A 12,224-nucleotide genomic window follows, 5' to 3' on the forward strand; every position below is an offset into this window, starting at 1 on the left:
CAATCTACCAATTTATGATAAAATTGCTATTTGATAGAAGGTAGGATTCCATTACATCATACACCACTTCAGAAGAGACATAATATCAACCACGCAAGACATTTTTCATGAAAGGTTAATCTACTAATCGGATTTATTTCAGAATAGAAATACTTACAGATGCAAATGACGCAGGGGAGGTATTAAATGACATAATCCAGGTCCAGAGGTCTGGGACAATTTTGCAAGGGGTTAACCAAATCAATCAGTGTGTCAAGTCTTCGTGTAATTCTTAATGCATATTTTGAAACAAAATGCTTTTTAGAAAGAAGTATGCCGTCCTTATTGCTCAAAAAAGAACAGAATAATTCATTTTAAGCACACCCACAATTGTCATCTGTAGCCTTCTAGAATAAGTATTTCTATCATTGTAAGTTAATTGTCATTACTACCCTATAGAGCAATATAAATTATTTGATAATTATCACCATAGAAAGCAGTGCCAGAGAAATGATTGTCATTACTTACCTTGGCAATGTTCTTCATATTGAATACCTTTATCACTCACCCCTCCAAGCACAACAGGTTGTTGATGCCAAATTGAGCTGTCACGAGGTTTCTTTCCATGCCTGCTGGACCCTCTGTTTTGTCATGGTTGGTTCTGTTGAATCATAGAATTTTCTGTTTCCTTACATCGTCCACAATAATTCACATGGGCTGATCTGTGAATCAGGCTGATCTATACCTCACAGCCTCCATCAGCATGCAAACATGTGCACTCTACAGCTGAATTGGCGTACTGGTTATTTATATTGGTTATTTGCCTATTAAGGAGATTAATGAATAATACAACATCACTATTCTTAGTGGCTACTCATTTGCAAGTTAGTAGTAATGACTCCTAGTTCTAAGAATAAGCAAATTTCTCGGTTCTTGTCGAAAAAAAGAGGGAAAAAAAACAAAATAACTTTCACGTAATGTACAGTGTGCTAAAGACAAACAAAACCTCAAGGACTGCTAGTAAGGCACCAATTATACATCAGAAAACTCTGGTTATGCCATTAAAAAAGTTAATACAAAGAATATAGTTAGATACTACAGTGGTTGAAAACATTACATACTTAAAAACGGTATATGCTCAGATGGCACCAGGATGAAGAATTGGCTCCACAAAAGACAAATCTATCTAATTAGGATATTTGGGATCACAACGTGCCACGAATATCAACCACCACAACACTGTTGTTCCATAACTCTGCCATATTTATACATAGGACAATATTATTATATGAATGATAGCTTCGAGCCGAGAACATTTCTTCTCCACAGAGCTGAACTGACTGGCTATGTTTCAGGAAAATGTTAAAGATTTGATCTCAAAACAAGAAAAATTGCAACTGACCAGCAAGCAAGGAGGTGTATGAGGAGAAGCTACCTCCAAACATTCAGGGCTGGATTTTAGGCTTTTATATTTTTGGGGCAGCAGAGCAGGAAAGTTAGCGGCCAGAAATAGTGTGCGGTTTAGTAGTTAATTTTGGGCATCTGGGCCCTGGGTCAGTGGTCGCAGCGCTAAGGGAGGCGTTATACACTTCTCTCGGTGCAAGGATGGGAAACTCCAGAGCTAAAGAGCCTGGCTGGGAGTGCTCCGAGAGAGGCCTGGAAACTGAAAAAAAAACCCACGAAAACATTCCCCAAACATTGCCCACGCCATCACAACGTAAATCGGCAAAAAAATGTAAAGAAAAAACAATCACCCTTACCTTAGGAGTCTATTACTCACCTCTTCGCCGATGGGATCGTAGGACCGCCCCAGGCGATCATTTCAGGAAACACTTCCAGATGGATGGGTCGGGCAGGAGTGCAAACTCGCACCGGTGCCCCAACCAAGGGCGTTGTACATTGGCGCAGCTCTTCCGGGTGGTACTGCTCCGTGGCGCCACAAAACCGTACCCGAGGATCGCTGCCGGGTGCAGAAGACCTCACCACCACATTACCGCGGGTCCAGGGTGAAAAATGGAACGCAGAGGATCAGAAAATCCAGCCCTATGAGTTCAAATGATACAAAGCAGACAACAGCACTTAAAATGAATATTTACAAAAATTCAACTGCGAGAGAGGGATCATCATAACTCATTCTCCTATTCTCTTTCAATGAAACAACCCGAGTACTCTGCACTCAACACCTGTTGTTTGGAGCCTGTTTCATTACAAGCCTGTTTAAGGCAGCGTCTTCTCCCGGGCCATCCTTTCCCCACTCGTCATCTGTAAATTACGGTTGGGAGATGGATCCCAGCAAACCGTCCCATTTCCCTGCCTTCCGCCTGTACCACTGCTGCCCTAAGGAAATTGGCGGTGGTAATCCCTGGGACAGTAGTGAAAGGCCCCCTGATGGGCAATTTTTGGGGAGTGGGGGCTCCGTAGTGGCCCCCTCTCTCTGCCTTCTGGCCGCAGCCCAGGCCCAGACCCAAAAAATTGCCTGCCCCACCTTGATCTAAGAGACACTTCTTGCTCCTTTAACTCATGCCCCTTTGGGTGCTGCAGTACCAATGGAATTTTCTTCGGGTGCAGTGATCGTCTCCTGCTTCCAAGTGGAGATCCTGCCAGGAGTCCACCCCGATATACGGAATGACCCACAGCACAGGAAAATGGGTTGGGGCTCATGGAGGGTTGAGCAGTGGGCAGGAGTTCCACTTCAAGCCTCCTGGAGCCAGAAAAGGAAAATTCAGCCCATAAACCTTTGGAAGGAAAATAAATTGGACAAAAATTAATTACTACACAGGTGATTTTTTTTCATAACGTGAGCTATATTTCCTTGTTGGTCACTGAGTATGTAATAGTATGAAAAATTGCCAGCAAGCTCATGGTCTACAGGGCTGTAGTGATACCCATCCTCCTGTATGGCTTAGAGACGTGGACCATGTACATCAGACACCTCAAGTCGCTGGAGAGATACCACCAACGATGTCTCCGCAAGATATTACAAATCCCCTGGGAGGATAGACGGACCAACATCAGCGTTCTCAGCCAGGCCAACATCCCCAGCATTGAAGCACTGACCACACTTGATCAGCTCCGCTGGGCAAGCCACATTGTTCGCATGCCTGACACAAGACTCCCAAAGCAAGCGCTCTACTCAGAACTCCTTCACGGCAAAGGTGGGCAGAGGAAAAGTTACAAGGACACCCTCAAAGCCTCCCTGATAAAGTGCAACATCCCCACTAACAATGGGAGTCCCTGACCAGAGACCGCCCTAAGTAGAGGAAGTGCATCCGAGAGGGCGCTGAGCACCTCAAGTCTCATCGCCAAGAACATGCAGAAAGCAAGCGCAGGCAGCGGAAAGAGCATGTGGCAAACCAGATGCCCCACCCCTTCCCTCAACGACTGTCTGTCAGACCTGTGACAGAGACTGTGGTTCTCGTATTGGACTGTTCAGCCCCTAAGAACTCATGTTAAGAGTGGAAGCAAGTCCTCCTCGATTCCGAGGGACTGCCTATGGTGAATAGGTTCAATATTTATATATAATATTTAATCATAAATACTTATTAAAGGGGAATATTTCTTAGACCACACCTCGAGTACTGCGTACAGTTTTGGTCTCCTTAATTAAGGAGGGATACACTTGCATTGGAGGCAGTTCAGAGAAGGTTCACTTGGTTGATTCCGGAGATGAAGGGGTTGTCTTATGAGGAAAGGTGGAGCAGGTTGGGCCTCTATTCATTGGAGTTTAGAAGAATGAGAGGTGACCTTATTGATACATATAAGATTCTGAGGGGGCTTGACAGGGTAGATGCTGAGAGGATGTTTCCCCGCGTAGGGGAATCTACAACAAGGGGGCATAGATTCAGAATACGTGGTCGTCTATTTAAGACAGAGATGAGGAGGAATTTCTTCTCAGAGGGTCGTGAATCTTTGGAATTCTCTACCCAAGAGAGCTGTGGAGGCTGAGTCATTGAAGATATACAAAGCAACAACAGACAGATTTTTGAACTACAGGGAGTCGAGAATTATGGGGAACAAGCAGGAAGATCAGATCAGCCATGATCTTATTGAATGGCAGAGCAGGCTCGAGGGGACAAATGGCCTACTCCTGCTTCTATTTCTTATGCTCTTATGGAAGATTTGATGTTGCTGCACAACATTGATGCACTACAAAGTGGTTTTATTGCCAGCAGTAATATTTGAATAGAGTAAGGACCATGATAATCAGTGTATTTCAAAATTGTGGTTAATATTCTTCAGGTTGGCTACAGATAATTCACAATCCTGCAATGCCAGAAACACTTACATTCTGATTTTTTGAATGATGCATTTACAATAATTTTACTGTGTATCGACTTTAAGACAGAAGGAGTCTCTGCGAGTAAGATTCCATGGCCGAGAAATCTTGGTCGAGGTCTTCCCGCGGATGGTCGACTGAAAAAGTTAAAAAAGATGCGCACCTACCAGTTCCTGCTGTGCCCACTAAAGATCCCGGTCATGAGGCCTCTACTCACTGTGCATCGGAGCGCGTGCGCATCTGGACATCCGTAAGATGGAGCTGGAGTCACATGGCCCTGGGCAGCCAAACAAGGTACAGTATTTTCTCATTCATAACAATGGGAACTCCGTGAGTGGGAGTTCTCATTATTATGATTGAGAAACAACCCCCAAACACATAAAAAATATACACCACATATTTAAGATTCATTCAAATTAAAGTTATTTATGGCTTGTAAAAAATATATATTTTCCAGATTTTTAAAAAGTTTTTTAAATTATGGTTCAAAATCATCATCATCATCATAGGCAGCCCCTCGAATCGAGGATGACTTGCTTCCACGTCAAAAAGTTCACAGGTGTTTCAATGAAGGACCTAACATTCCAGATCCCGACCTAAATCTTGAAGGGTGGAAGATGCCTGTGCGTGGATTTTTTTTAAAAACATGTGGTGGCCGTTGCACACCAGCCACCACACGGGCTTGACAGAGCTAGGTCTTGGTCCAGTGGCAAGGATTAATCAGGACGACTGGAGACCAGCTCTGCTGCACAGAACTAGCGAGCACACATATCACAGTGTGGGCTGGCCCATGTTGCCCCTGGGCCCTCGCCTCTTCCGGGCCCCGAACTCACGCCTCTCCTGGGCCCCGATCACGTCCCTCTACAATCTCTCGCCGCTCCTTCGCCCCGACCTCGCCACTCCTGCTGTACCTGCCCACGCTCCAATCACCGACCTGGATCTTGGTGACATCACTCTTCACTGCTGTTGCTCTCCTGCTCCAGCACGTGCTGCTCCCTGGAGTGGTATGCTGACATGCTGCTCCTTCCGCTCCCCGGCCTGCTCCGATGGTGCTCACAAGCCGGGGGCCGCTCAGCCCGCTGAGCCAGGCCGCCACTCTGTTCCTTTCGCTCCCCAGCCTGCTCCGATGATGGGCAGGGTTTTTAACAATAAAATTGATACGTCCTTACTATACAATATAAATGCGCACGAGGCCCATACTTGAGAGAAGGTCACTCTGTGACCAGTTACCTTTATTACCAAGACCTCAAGTGATGAAGGTGGGTGGAGCTTCCCCTTTTGTACCTGAAAGTCCAGGTTAGGAGTGTCCCCCACAAGTTCGCCCCTTGTGGTCAGTGTTCTCAAGGTGTACAACTTAGGTCAGCTTATACATGGGTTACAATGCTGGTTGAATACATGACATCACCTCCTCCCCCAAAGTCTTATTGGGATCACAGGTTAAGTCTCTCTGGTGGTTTACGCTCCCTTGTAGAGCACCTGAGTTGGGGCTCCAGTTGTTGTGCGCTGGCCTGAGTGTCTGCTATTTACGGTGCCTCAGGCCTGTCCGGACTGCCCACAGTGACTGGGCTTTCCTCCACTTGGTCCCGGTGTTCGGTCACCTGTGGTGGAGTAAACTCTATGTCGTGTTCTTCCTCTGCTTCTTCTATGAGGTTGCTGAACCTCCTTTTAGTTTGATCCACGTGTTTGCGGCAGATTTGTCCATTGGTAAGTTTAACTACCAAAACCCTATTCCCCTCTTTGGCAATCACAGTGCCTGCAAGCCATTTGAGCCCTGCAGGGTAATTAAGGACAAAAACAGGGTCATTGACATTAATACATCGCGCCCTCGCATTCCTGTCATGGTAGTCACATTGTGACTGACGCCTGCTCTCAACAATTTCTTTCATAGTAGGGTGTATAAGGGATAACCTGGTTTTGAGCGTCCTTTTCATTAGCAGCTCTGCGGGTGGAACCCCTGTGAGCAAGTGTGGTTGGGATCTGTTGGCCAACAGGAGGCGCAATAAGCGGTTTTGTAGGAAACCCCCTTGGATTCTGACCATGCCCTGTTTGATTATCTGCACTACTCGTTCCGCCTGGCCATTTGAGGCCGACTTGAATGGTGCCTTTCTGACATGGTTGATTCCATTGCCTGCCATGAAGTCCTGGAATTCAGTGCTTGTGAAGCACGGGCCATTGTCGCTGACCAAGATATCCGGTAGACCATGGGTGGCGAACATTACCTGTAGACTTTCTACCGTGGCAGAGGATGTGCTTGAATTTAAAATGGCACACTCAATCCATTTGGAGTAGGTGTCTACTACAACCAAAAACATTTTACCCATGAAAGGACCTGCGTAGTCCACATGGATGCATGACCATGGCTTGGCGGGCCAGGACCAGGGGCTAAGGGGGGCTTCCCTGGGTGCGTTGCCCAGCTGAGCACACTTGTTGCACCTGCGAACACAAAGTTCCATGTCTGCACCAAAACGTGTGACCTGGCAATTGCCTTCAGCATGACAATGCCCAGGTGCTCATTGTGAAGTTCTCTGATAAACACCTCTCTGCCCATCTGGGGCATAACTATTCGGTTTCCCCACAGTAGGCAATTGGCCTGAATCGAGAGTTCATCCTTGGACCTATGAAACGATTTAAATTCCTCAGGGCATGCCTCGTACGTGGCTGCCCAGTCCCCATTCAGGACACATTTCTTAACTAAAGACAGTAGCGGGTCTTTATTTGTCCAGACTTTAATCTGACGGGCTGTCACAGGTGAGCCTTCGCTTTCGAAAGCTTTAACAGCCATGACCATCTCAGCATCATGCTCAGTTGCCCCCTCAGTGGTGGCTAGTGGGAGCCTGCTGAGTGCATCGGTACAGTTTTCAGTGCCCGGTCTGTGCTGAATTGTATAGTCATAGGCGGCTAACGTGAGTGCCCACCTCTGTATGCGGGCCGATGCATTCGCATTTATGGCCTTGTTGTCAGCCAAAAGAGACGTTAGGGGTTTGTGATCTGTCTCCAGCTCAAATTTCCTGCCAAACAGGCACTGGTTCATTTTTTTTACTGCATAAACACGGATCCTTTTCTACATCCCGTAGCCCCTTTCTGCCTGGGACAGACTTCTGGAGGCATAAGCTACCAGCTGTAACTGACCATTGGCATTCACATTCTGCAACACACACCCGACCCCATAGGACGACGCATCGCACGTTAAAACTAGTTTCTTACATGGGTCATATAATGTTAACAGTTTGTTGGAGCATAACAAATTGCGTGCTCTATCAAAAGCCCTTTCCTGGCTGTCCCCCCAGACCCAATTGCGACCTTTGCATAGGAGCACATATAGCGGCTCTAACAGCCTGCTCAATTTGGGAAGAAAGTTACCAAAATAGTTCAGGAGCCCCAGGAATGAACGCAGCTCCGTCGTGTTACAGGGTCTGGGTGCTCTCTGGATTGCTTCCGTTTTGGATGCAGTAGGTCTGATCCCGTCTGCTGCTACCCTCCTCCCCAGGAATTCTACCTCTGGAGCTAAGAAGACGCACTTCGCCTTTTTCAGTCGCAGCCCGACCCAGTACAGTCTGCGTAGCACCTCCTCCAGGTTGTGGAGGTGTTCTTCAGTATCGCGACCCGTGATGAGGATGTCGTCTTGAAAAACCACCGTCCTTGGAATTGACTTGAGGAGGCTTTCCATATTTCGCTGAAAGATCGCGGCGGCCGAACGAATCCTGAACGGACATCTGTTATACTCAAACAACCCCTTGTGTGTCGTGATGATGGTCAGCTTCTTCGACTCACTCGCCAGCTTCTGGGTCATGTAAGCTGAGGTCAGGTCCAATTTTGAAAAAAGTTTGCCACCGGATAGAGTCGCAAAGAGGTCCGCCACTCTCGGTAGCGGGTACTGGTCTTGGAGTGACACCCGATTGATGGTGGCCTTGTAATCACCACATATCCTGACCGACCCATCCGTCTTGAGCACCGGCACAATCGGGCTCGCCCAGTCACTGAATTCGACTGGTGAGATGATGCCTTCCCTCAGCAGGCGGTCCAATTTGCATTCTATCTTTTCCCACATCACGTACGGCACCGCTCTGGCCTTGTGGTGTATTGGCCTGGCGTCCGGGTTTATGTGAATCACCACCTTGCCCCCCATGAAAGTGCCGATGCCAGGTTGAAATAATGAGTCAAATTTGTCCAGGACCTGTGAGCATGATACTCACTCCACAGAAGAAATTGCATTGACATCGCCCCATTTCCAGTTCATGACAGCAAGCCAACTCCTCCCCAGTAGTGCGGGACCATCTCCCGGGACAATCCAGAGTGGCAACCTGTTCTCCGAATCTTTGTGGGTCACGACTACCATGGCGCTGCCTAGCACCGGAATGATCTCCTTTGTATATGTCTGTAGCTGTGCGTCAATCGGCAATAATTTTGGCCTCCTGGCCTTGGACACCCACAACCTTTCGAACTGTTTGATACTCATCAGGGACTGGCTGGCCCCCATGTCTAGCTCCATTAATACTGGGATGCCATTGAGGAGCACTTTCATCATTATCGGTGGCGTCCTGGTATATGAACTGTATATGTGCTCCACATGAACTCGCTGAACTTCAGCTTCCAGCGATTTCCCACAGTATTCATTTGTCCTCATAGGGCTTACATCGGGCCTGTCCTCCTCGTACATCAACCTGGCTGCAGGCTTCCTGCACATACGTGCCAAGTGACCGCTGACGTTGCAGTTTCTGCAGGTATATTGCTGATACCTGCAAGCTCTGACTGGGTGTTTGCCTCCACACCTCCAGCATGAGCTGGAGGCCCCGTTGTTGGAAAGAAAAGGTCCATTACCAGTCGATCATCTCTGACTGTCTCTGTAACTGTCCTTAAGCGCACCATTAACAGGTGTTGATGGCCCCATTACTGCCGCATTGTCCATTGCAATGGCATGAATCGCCATTCAGCTAGCCATTGTCTCTGTTGAATTCCCCCTTTGGGTTCGACTACATACTGGGGCAAGTCCGATTGCCCTTGTCTGCCTAGAGAACTGTGTGCCACGTTAACAATGTTGACTCCCTGGTCGTTTGCCGCATTTGAGCCAAGATTTTTGTCATTCATCATTCTGGTCTCTTCCTCCCCTGATATAAATGTCTGGGCTATCAGAGCCACCGCTTCCAAGGTCAAGTCTTTGGTCTCAATCAGTTTCCTGAAAACCCCAGCGTGCCCGATGCCCTTAATAAAAAAGTCTCGCAACATCTCCGCTCTGCATGCATCTGGGAACTTACATCGGCTCGCCAGTCACCGGAGATCTGTCACGAAGTCTGGAACGCATTGCCCTTCTCGCCGCTGGTGCGTGTAAAACAGATGTCTCGCCATGCGCATGCTGCTCGCTGGTTTAAGGTGTTCCCCCGATCAACTTACTGAGCTATTCGAACGTCTTGTCCGCTGGCTTCTCTAGCACTAGAAGGTCCTTCATCAGGGAGTACGTTCTGGATCCACAAACCGTCAGGAGATGAGCCCTGCGTTTGTCGGCCGAATCCTGTCCCAACCATTCCTTAGTGACAAAACTTTGCTGTAGTCTCTCAATAAAGTCGTCCCAATCATCACCAACACAGTACCTCTCTTCTGTGCTGCTAGTGGCCATGCTCGCGTGGTTTAAATCCCAGTTTCTCGTTGCCAATGATATGTCCTTACTATACAGTATAAATGCACACGAGGCCCATACTTGAGAGAAGGTCACTCTGTGACCCATTACTTTTATTACCAAGACCTCAAGTGATGAAGGTGGGTGGAGCTTCCCCTTTTATACCGGAAAGTCCAGGTTAGGAGTGTCTCCCACAAGTTCGCCTCTTGTGGTTAATGTTCTCAAGGTGTACAACTTCGGTCAGCTTATACATGGGTTACAATGATAGTTGAATACATGACAAAAATATTTCTTAAATTTTATTTTACAATGTTTTTGTACGTTTTAAAACTCCTATGTCTGTAAAAGTAGGCTATGCGACTGCTTTTATCAGGCGCAAGAGTTTTCAGGACATTTGCTGGGTAAGATATGGGTAAATACTGCAATCTTGCCCATGTGAATGTCATTGCTGCCGAGATGTGGAGGATCTGTTGAGCTTGACAGATCGGAAAAGCCGGTTTTGAGCTGAAAACCGGCTTTTGCAATACCTTCCCGGGTTTGTACACACTCAGTATGGACCCGGGGAGGCTGGGATTTCTCGGCCATAGTTTTTTTTAACCCTGATTATTTCGGCTGAAATTCCAGAGGCCTCACCAGAAATACAATGGGACAGGACCTCCAGCTGTCAGTCTGCCCAGCCATTGACTCCATTCCAAATCCCAGAGATGGGGTCATTAACCTAAAGGGGCCGTGCGTCCATGACATTTCCGATGCTCCCTGGGCGTCCGCTCTTGCAGGATACTAGAGGAGTACCTTGCCACTCCTTTGGGAGAGCTGACTACCCCAGCCAAAGACTGAATTTTTAACAGAAATATGGCGGTATAGCCTTAGTTGCCATTTGGAAGCTGGCTTTAGGCCCCCACTTTCAAGTTCATCCAGTATCATGTAGACATACTGGCCGCAAAAAAAACCCACACAATTGCGAGCATTTCCGATGTTGGGCAGAAGGGGGCAGAACATAAGACCATATAAGAACATAAGAATTAGGAACAGGAGTAGGCTATCTAGCCCCTCGAGCCTGCTCCGCCACTCAACAAGATCATGGCTGATCTGGCCGTGGACTCAGCTCCACTTACCCGCCCGGTCCCCGTAACCCTTAATTCCCTTATTGGTTAAAAATCTATCTATCTGTGACTTGAATACATTCAATGAGCTAGCCTCAACTGCTTCCTTGGGCAGAGAATTCCACAGATTCACAACCCTCTGGGAGAAGAAATTCCTTCTCAACTCGGTTTTAAATTGGCTCCCCCGTATTTTGAGGCTGTGCCCCCTAGTTCTAGTCTCCCCGACCAGTGGAAACAACCTCTCTGCCTCTATCTTGTCTATCCCTTTCATTATTTTAAATGTTTCTATAAGATCACCCCTCATCCTGCTGAACTCCAACGAGTAAAGACCCAGTCTACTCAATCTATCATCATAAGGTAACCCCCTCATCTCCAGAATCAGCTGAGTGAATCGTCTCTGTACCCCCTCCAAAGCTAGTATATCCTTCCTTAAGTAAGGTGACCAAAACTGCAGGTGTGGCCTCACCAATACCCTGTACAGTTGCAGCAGGATCTCCCTGCTTTTGTATTCCATCCCTCTCGAAATGAAGGCCAACATTCCATTCGTCTTTCTGATTACCTGCTGCACCTGCAAACTAACTTTTTGGGATTCATGCACAAAGACCCCCAGGTCTCTCTGCACCGCAGCATGTTGTAATTTCTCCCCATTCAAATAATATTCCCTTTTACTGTTTTTATTCCCAAGGTGGATGACCTCACACTTTCCGACATTGTATTCCATCTGCCAAACCTTCGCCCATTCGCTTAACCTATCTAAATCTCTTTGCAGCCTCTCTGTTTCCTCTACACAACCCGCTTTCCCACTAATCTTTGTGTCATCTGCAAATTTTGTTACACTACACTCTGTCTCCTCTTCCAGGTCATCCATGTATATTGTAAACAGTTGTGGTCCCAGCACCGATCTCTGTGGCACACCACTAACCACCGATTTCCAACCCGAAAAGGACCCATTTATCCCGACTCTCTGCTTTCTGTTAGCCAGCCAATTCTCTATCCATGCTAATACATTTCCTCTGACTCCGCGTACCTTTATCTTCTGCAGTAACCTTTTGTGTGGCACCTTATCGAGGCAGATGCTTCTTGTGCCCATCGTTCCCCCGAACCCTCCAGTTGGACTTTCACAACAGATAAAAAAAGTATTGGAAACATAGTGCAATCAAATCCTACCTCAAATGCTGCCCCTTATGCCCGAGTCCAGCCCTCAAACTACTCTTCCAGGCCCAACACTGTCATGGCTTGGTGTTCTTCAAAGAAA

This window comes from Pristiophorus japonicus, chromosome 3 (genome assembly GCF_044704955.1).
Source record: "Pristiophorus japonicus isolate sPriJap1 chromosome 3, sPriJap1.hap1, whole genome shotgun sequence".
Classification (NCBI taxonomy): Eukaryota; Metazoa; Chordata; class Chondrichthyes; family Pristiophoridae; genus Pristiophorus; species Pristiophorus japonicus.